Here is a 9,256-nt window from a genome sequence, read left to right as displayed (position 1 = left end):
GAATTAGTATCCACAGTCCACAATGATAAGAAAATGGAGAACTTTGTCATGCTCTTAATGAATTTCCAGTGTTAGAGATTTCACAGTTGTCCCAGGCAACCTATTACAGAGCATCATAAATTTCACTTTTAACATTTTCCCAAATGCTTAATTTCACTCCCCCTTGCAACAGTGAGGCACATTGTTTGCATTTTAGCCATGCTGAATATGGAGAACAGAATATTAACTTCCTTTTCCAAAGGAAGGTATTTTTTACGATATCTCCTCTCAGTCTTCTCTACCCCTTCCAAACCTGGTAGTTTCTATAGTTACTCTACTGTGCTCCAGACTGCTTGATCCACTGTTTTTTTTATTGTTCTGTGGAAGCGTGGTGCTCAAAATCAGATACTGTGACACAGAAAATATTTTATTAATAGAACATGGAGCAGCATGATTGTTTTCCACATCTTACATATATCATCCTGTTCATTTAGGTTCTGGGCTGGCGCTTGCTATTTTAAACCACTGTTGATTCATCTTCAGTTTGTCATGTGCTATTAATGACAACTTCTTTTTTGCCAAACTGTTAACTAAACTGCAGTGTCTGCAGTCTACACAGGTGATTTGTCCTATGTACCATCTTACATGTATTGTTGAATTGCTTCTATTTTTCAGATCCCTTTCTCATATCCAGTTCGGTTTGAAACCCAGTCCTTCATCATCTTTGCCATCCCTGACTGCCTGGGATCATTTCAGACCAAAAAACTGTGTTTTCTATTCCATCATCCAAGTTGTTAATAGAAATATTGATCCAGGGCAAGTTTTGCAGAACCCAGTAGATACCTTCTTCCACTCTGAAACTAAACTATCACTCTGTACATACTGTTGTCTGACTAGTGTTTCCCAATCGATTTTGCACTCATCTTGTGTTAGTTTCATCCAGTGTAAATGACAGTAAGCTGCAATCGCAGTATTTTTATTCCAGGTCATGAGATATGATCCAGAATATATCTAGGTTTCAGATCTCTGAGTGAATTTCCATAACTGATTAGTAGGGGAAGAAGTAGTTAAAATTTAAAATCAAACAAAATAAATATTGATGTACCAAGCCTCCAACATAAACTCTATGCTTTCACAGTTACATCTTATAAAATGATTGTATTCCCAGAGCTACAGAAGTAGATGAAACTACTTGAAAGATTACCTGGAAGAATTCAGTCTGAAAAACACAAAAGTACTTTGGCAATACACAGTAGGACTTGGGTTGGGTTTTATCCTCCACACCATGAATTTCAGTTCTACTGATTAAAAATACATTAAAAAAAAAAAGCCCTCACTTAACATACTCCTTCTTACTACCATTAGGAAGTGATGGTTGGATGTTGATGCGGACTGGATGCAGACTGGGATTTCTAAAAAAGAAGCATTGGTCTCCTTTCGGATGCATGGTAAAGTGGGAAATTTTTAGGGTTGCTATTTCAAGAAGTTGCCCCTAAATGTGTAAGCAGAAGAGCCTGCTGCATGCAGCATCCTGGTAATCCTGAAGGATGTGTGAGAATCAAAGCATGTTTGAGTTATTATTACAGGGACAGAGTATTCTTCTGAAAGAAAGAGAAGAATTTAAGTATCTTAAAAAGACTAAGTTCCTCCCAAATAAATTTGCCAAAATACCTAGATTATTTAGGTGCCTGAACCTGAAATTAGAGTTATTTTCAGTCCAGTTCCATAGGCCACTTTAAGACAGTGGCTGTTTCCAACACCAGCCTTCTTTGACAGTCCCCTTATACCACAGCTTCATAGAAAGTGGGCAGTGTGGTCATGTTACTCCAAGTGCCTCCTTCGACATGAACACAACCACCACATCCTTCCTGCTCCACACACTGAGCTGGGGCCTCTCCATGCCTGGAGGGTTTGAAGGCAGCCACAGGCTCATCCCATGAGGACTGCTGTGTCTGCAGTAGCAAGGGGTTTCCCCACTCTTGCAGTTTGTTTTCATGGTTATCCAGCTCTGATTTTCCCTGGGAGTGGGCTCATCAGCCAGGCAGCCGCACATGCTGGGGGCCTCTCAAGGCACCCTGTCCCAGGGCACCCAAGCACAGCCCTGTGCTCGTGCACCATGGTAGCAGAAAAGGCTGTGCCTTGGGCTGTCTGCCTGTCCTCCAACAGAGGTTCCTCTGCCCAGCCAGCAGTTCAGGTTCCCAGTTTCCCTGCATGTTGCTGGGGCACATGCTCACAGGGATAAGCAGTTTTGGAAGAGCTTTAGGATGACATGGTAAGATTCTACTCAGCCATTCCTTTATTGAAAAAACCTCTTTACTAATATAGCTAGCAAAGTCACCATAACCAAGTCGTCCTTTGAGCAGCGAAACTAATGATGCCTGTTTGCATACATATTTATGTCTGATGTCTCCTATACTGGTTCCCTGCAATGACTGTAACATCCACATATTCCCCTGTATGACCAAGAAATCAATCCAGCCCCTTTCTTTCTGTTCCAAATGACACCTTAATCCACTACCCTCCTGGATATCCAACATCCAATATTCAGATAGTCTCAGATCCTTCCTGTAGCCATAGCAAGCTCCTTATGATACCCTATTTTCCACATTTGTAATACCTATGTCTCCTGCATTGCCCCCTGCCTCTGGCCAGTGCTTGCTAAGCTGACAGTAGCTGGCAGGCTGCTAACAGGCCAGGTAACAGCCCGCGCTGCCCTTCCCACAGGCACACTTCTCTCCTGGGCACTTATCTTCACAAAATTTGTAGAAATTTGGTATCTTTCATATTTCTACCCCTGCCTCAAATGTGGTTGAAAATAACCAAGAGGTTCAAATGCTTTCAAAGACTCCAAACAGTTATGTTCCCAGCTCATTACCAACTAACAGCATGAGCAGGAAGCTGTAACCGTGACACACCTCTAATGCTAAATAGGTACTGTGATGAGGGAAAAGAATCTGCATCTGCCTCAGTCCAGCTGCCAGTACAAGCATGCTAATAACTAATTGGAATCAGGGTATTCCAGGAACGAATACCAGAATATTTCAGGGTCAGTGGAAAATCTGAACAAAGAATAATATTTCACATTCACAGAGCTAGAGATAACTCTGAAGCACTCCAGAAACACTGTTATTAGCAGATGTAATACTACAAACCACTTGAGTATATTCTGTTTTAAAGGGAAAACATTAAAGTGCATATGAGATGGGTTTTGAATGATACTTATAGAGGCAAGTAAAAAAGTTATTGCCTGTATCTCCAAAGGCAGCTGAATGAAGACATCCACTCAAGGTGCATAGCAAGTGAAAAACAAGTAGCATGTTAAACTGTATTAACAAGATGAGTTATTGTGCTATACAGATCAGCTATATCTCCTCATCCTGGTTATTATTGTAATAGCTTGACAAAAATTATTACAAAAGTAAAAAAAAAATAAAGCCCAAGGAAAGGCAACTAAAAACCCCCAGAAATCAGAGGTCCCTAAATGCTTACTTTCAAGACACATACATAGGAAAACAAAAAGTCAGGACTGTTTGCAGATCTGAGTCATTAAATAAGTGTGAGTCTTGCTTATACTGTGACTGGAAAGAAAAGGAAAAACAAGGGCCACAGGGCATGACTGAGAAAAGCCAGTCCTTCAGCACAACCTCCACTGGATGCTCAGGAAGCTAGCTATTGTCTCCTGTGCAGGTAACAGCAGGAGCAAGGCTCACACATCTCACTCGAGTCCCAGGATGCCCAGCAAAATGATCACTTGCAGAATGAGAGGAACAGAATGATAAATATTGGGACCCATTTGGTTATCCCCATTGAAAGCATTAAAAAGGATTGAATTGGAATAAAATGCCAAAAAAAGACAAAGAGGAAAAATGCGCACTTTTAAGATTGTGATTTAGTTAAACCAGAACAATAATCATATAAAAATGCAGTAGAATGGATGTCATAAATTATAATCATGTTATATAATATAAAATAATACTTCTGAGTTGTCATTCTTCCAGGCAGATAACAGTAAGAAAAAATTGCCATCTTTGGCAAAACATAAGTTTTTATAAAAGTACATGTGAAGGTTTTCTCTTTAGCAGTTGGCATTAAGAACAATCAAGAATCTATGAGAATATTAACAGCATGCAATCCATTTATTTTGTTGCCCAGAAATGGTTTGTAAAGTTATTTAAAAATCAAGATACTGATATTTTTCTATTCAATAAAAGATACCAATGTTATCATATGTGCGTGGATTAATATTTTTCAGGTAGCACTGTCCAAAATGACTGCTTGATTAACACTACAAACCAGCAGACATTAGGAAACCCGTTGGGGTTTTTTTCCAAACACCATTTCAGAGTGTGTAAGGGCAGGATGAGCGGCATCACTACAAGGCAGAGAAACTTATGGCTGGTGGTTTGGGGTGAAAGCACTCTGCAACACAACACAGAAGTGTTTGTACTAGTCAAAAGGCTGCTGTATGAGCAGAGATTTCAAGCCGTTGAAGCGAGAGGGTTTTTGTTGCTCCTGTGGTAAGAGAGGGAAGCAGCCTGGCTTCCACAGCAGCCCACAAAGCAGGGTGCAGCTCTCAGCCCCATACACAGGCCCTGCACCTGCCCTCAGAGCTGCCAGGTGTTTTAGGAAGGCGCCAGGCAGTCCCCTGACACTCAGGATGGAAGCCCGTGGTCAGCCGGTCCCGCAGGGAAGCAGTGTGTGCCTTGGCCTGTCCCCCACAGGGCTGCTCTCAGCAGGGAGGGCTGGGGAGAAACCCAGCCTTGGAGGCACTGTGACAGACCCCTGACCGAGACCTGCCCGGGTGAGGTGAGTCTGCGTGAGACCCTGCTGAGGGGAACCAGGGTCAGACACAGCCCCGGGGAGAGTGTGCAGGGCTGTGGGATGGAGGCCAGGGCAGAGAAGGGCCGTGAGGAGCCGGAGGCTGGCGCTGCGGCAGGTTGCTGGGCAGGATGGGAGAGACTGGGCAGGGCCGGTGAGGTTTGCTCTGGTAACGGTGAGAGCCCCAGCCCAGGTGGCCAGGGCTGCCCTTAGGTATGGGTGTCTCAGCTGGTGGAGCTAAAAACAGCCACCTTAGGCAGGGATTTCTCAGGGAGCAGCGAGAGCATGGTGAGGTTTGTGGTTTCCTTCATGTCAGTTTCAGTTCCCTGGAGAAGCCCTACCAGTGATCCCCTCCAGACCCCACCAGCCATTTGCTTGGCACGGCACTGCACGATGCGGCTGCTCCCTCGCAGCACTGAGAGGTTCTGCCGTGTCCCGTGACAGGAGGGACAGTCAGCACTCACTACCGAAATGAGAGCCTGTCAATTAAATGCTCTCTAATTTAATTTGTCTGTCATGGACTTGGGCTATTTTGTGCAAGAGTGGCTCTAACCCACTCTATTAACATGTTACACAGCTTGTCAAAATGCTCTCATGGTTTCAGCAAACAACTAAATGATACACTTGTCCCTTCTAAAGCTATGTATCAAATCCGCACATCGGGTCCCATGCATGCTGTTTGCTGAAGGGCAGATGTTTCTGTTCATTGAAATTCAGTCTCTATAATTAAGATGATTTTTATATCTTCAGTTGTGTTTTTTCGGAAGCTATTGTAGCTGAATTTGTGCTCACTTTGTGCTTTGAGACTGACAAATTCATTATCGGTGGTGAGTGAGGGGAAAACTCAGTTCCCATATGGGAAGTAAATGATTATGGTGTTCTCAGAGCATAAGGTGGGGTTTGTGTTTTACAGATTCCTGAAGGCCTCTCCACCTGCTTTGCTTGCTATAAGATTACAAATGCTGCAGGAAAATGCATTGGGTTTGTGTCAGTGGAGGGAAAATATTTAGACTGAAATCCCTGTTGGAAACAAATTATCAGACCTGATTTTTGTTCTTCTAAAGAGCAGATTTCTATACCCCAGATTAGTGTCTCAGTCACAGGGTCATAGATTGTATCTGTCTTAGAAAAATATTGCTATGGGCCTGAGAAGTTCTCCAATTTGTAAGTGACAGAAAATGCAAATTGTTTCAAAGGAGAATTATGCTAACTGGAAAAGGTCTGCTAAGGATGCTTCCAGGTACCTATTTATTTGAAAACTAACATTTGTGATACTGCTGTGATCATTGTTGAGGCTGAGTCTACATGGTGGGATAAAAGCTCTCCCGAGTATGTCCCACAGCTCACATTGCCGTTTTCTCCAAACCAGGCTTTACTGGAGGTTTGCTGGAGAGCAGCTCAGATCACCTCCTTCTCTTGTGCACCACTTCCTTTTGAAGCAAATCAGGAGGTAAGTGTAGGTCTCAAGCCCAGTTTCTGGATGTACCACTGATGCATGGCTAGGGAAAGCTGGGGGACCAGACCATAGGTTGTGGAAGGTTTCAGTCCTGTAGCCTCTGCTCAGCATGTTTCACACTTTCAGTTTTTTTATCTTCCTAGCGCAATTATACAGAGGAAAGGCAATAACTAATGTCACAGCAGAGACATTACTATGCTGCCTTCTTGGGGTTTTTTGGACCAAGAGAATTTTTTTTCTGAGGCATATCATAGGCTTGTTTGGTGATTGATGTTAATAGCGTTGAGTACATGATACAAGCCTGTCATTACCTGACATTACTCTTCCTTCATATCAATTCCAATGAGACAAGAGGAGCTTCTGTGAAGCTACAGATATTGAAGATTCCTGCTCTGCTCCTTCACTCTTTTGTGAGTACGTTCAAATCCCAAGGCTAGAATCCTGCCTTCCAGAAAACTGAATCTTCATCAATTACAGTGAAATTTAAAGTCGGAATTGAAAGCCTGTCCAAAAGATTAGATCTTCAGACAAGGCCAGTACACTAGCATGATAATGGAAGGTAATAGAAAAAGATATGCAATGGGGTTCATTGTCTTCATTTGTTTGCATTCTAACTTGGCTTCCGTTAGTGAGTAACCTCTTTTGTAGTTGGGTCTTTTTCAGTCTTTGAGTTGTAAGAATCTCAGTCTTCAGATTAAATAACCACAACTTCTGCCATTTTTTCCCAAGTAAGGGTTACTTCTGATGTTTACTGGGTGATTGGTTTCTCTTAGTGCTTATTAGCATAGTCCTAATGAAGTAGTGAGGTAGATTTTGGATTTCATTTGTTTAGTTTGGATGTTTTCTGCTTTGTCTGGTTTCTCTAATCATGTCTGAAAGCCTTACTCTTACTCTAAAGGGTAGACAAGTAGATTAAACTAACTTTTGACAATGCATTTGTGTTTACCAATACTGAGAGCAGCTGAGGGAAGAATTGTCCTTTCTGTCAAGTTTCACAGACCTTCCTCCTAAACTTGTCCTCTTTTTCACTTTTAAGACTCCCACAATTTACTGATTACTTCCTGTTACTTTCCGACTGACTCAGAGGTTTTCATAGCATGCCAGTGCCACTGTGATAGTTTAAACCCACTTGTTGCTGATGAAAATAAGTGTAAGTGGCCTCATTTACCTCTCTTGACCATTATTTTTTATCTGAATGTCAGAAGCTGTGCACAGAGGAAGTCTGCATATGCAGATTGAAAGAAATCTCTGGACACTCATGGAAATCTGCTACTTAGTACGCTGGCAGTTTCCTCTGCATTTATGGCACTCCCTCTTCCCCCTGCATGTAGCAGATGTAGCACACTTACGAACACTTACGAATTAATTATCTGATACATAGGACTAGAATGAGTTGCCATATCTTCCCAGACTGCAGTCTTCTGCCCCTAAATTAAAATGTTTGATTGAAAAGGAGATGATTGAAGGTTCCGTTTCTCCCTGATTATTACACCAGGGTTCTTGTAGCCTGGTTGAATGTAATTTGTGATGGCATAGATGACCTCAAAAAGAAGAAGGAAACATTTCCCTCTATTCTTTATTTGCAGAAAATACAGAATACTTCAAGCTGTTTTCTCCACGTACAGATACAGGAAAAGATTGTATTGAGTATGTGATTTTACCTCAAGTTCTTGCCTTAGACAAAAGTTTAGTATTTTTCTTAGGAGTTGCCAATTTTACAGGTGAGGCTGTCTATGACAGTTTTGGAACACACATTTTTGCAAGTCTGTAAGCACACAGTTCAAAACCATGGATACTTTTTCTTGCCCTCCAAGAGGAAATAACAGTAAAAGCAACAATACTGAGGAGATCTGGAGTATGTTCAGATAAGAAGTTTCAGGCATGACTGCAGTAGGGAAAACAGAAGAGTAAAGATCTGGCAGTCTGGATTTTATTGTGAGCCAAGAAACAGAGCACGAAATGCCTAGGGATTCTGCCCATGCAGTTGCTGTATGAACAGGCAATCTGCTAATACGTTTAAGGGTTGTGTTTTCATTGCCACTGTTGTTCAGATAGCTAATTTAAAAACTAGCAGTCGATTATAGTAAAAACATCAGCTTATTCCTAGAAGTTAAAATTGCTTGAATTTATGCAACTAAGATTCCTACAGAAAAGAATACAGTTTAGATTATTTGAATTAATTCCTCCAAAGCTTCTCCTTTATTTTGCATATGTTTCCATTATCTGTGTGCTTTTTGGAGAAGGGTAGCCAAATGTTAAGAGAATAATAGTACCAAATAGATTAAATGGCAAGGTAAGGTAAGGTAGTGCTTTTTTTCATATTGTATCTGTAGCAGTCTAGGAAATGAGGCTGAACTGAAATCCCCAGTATAAGCTCATAGCCCAGTCTCTGCAAGAGGAACGGTTGAGATACATCCCAGAGACATATTCAGCTAAACTTCCTTCAAAAATTGCATGATTTCTCTCTTGCATGTATGTGTGCGCCTTATAGTATCTCTAAACAAGTCTTAATATGTTCACCTTGCATAATCCTTTTTCATGCATTTACTGTTTTTACTGCTGTGTAGCTCTCCTCCCAACTTGCAGAATTGTTTGCCCCTTAATGACTTAGTTACAGACAAGCTTTAGGGTACAAATACTTAAAAATACTTACTTTACCATTTCATCCCCTGGAGATAAAAGTAACAGAAGTATCTGTAGTAGAAAAAGGGATGACAACTTCATTTAACTGTAAGCTTTTTAACAAATCCATGTCCACCTAGCACTTGGTGGTTATCAACATGCAGCATGTCATGGTCATCTGAAATTTCTCAGTTACAGTGGACAAAAATCTGATCATCCTACTTCAAAAGCACTTACCTTTTGTTCAAGCAATAGGAGTTAGCTTTGCTCCAGCGTTAGCAACATAGCATAAAGTCGAGCAACTCCACTTGCAGCAAAAATGTAAAAGCAAGCCAATTACACTTTCCAATATTAAAAGAATACCTGTATCTGACCATTAAG

The sequence above is a fragment of the Strigops habroptila genome, chromosome 4, assembly GCF_004027225.2.
Source record: "Strigops habroptila isolate Jane chromosome 4, bStrHab1.2.pri, whole genome shotgun sequence".
In the NCBI taxonomy this organism is placed as follows: domain Eukaryota; kingdom Metazoa; phylum Chordata; class Aves; order Psittaciformes; family Psittacidae; genus Strigops; species Strigops habroptila.
The sequence above is the reverse complement of the archived record's forward strand: the minus strand, read 5'-3'. Positions refer to the sequence as shown.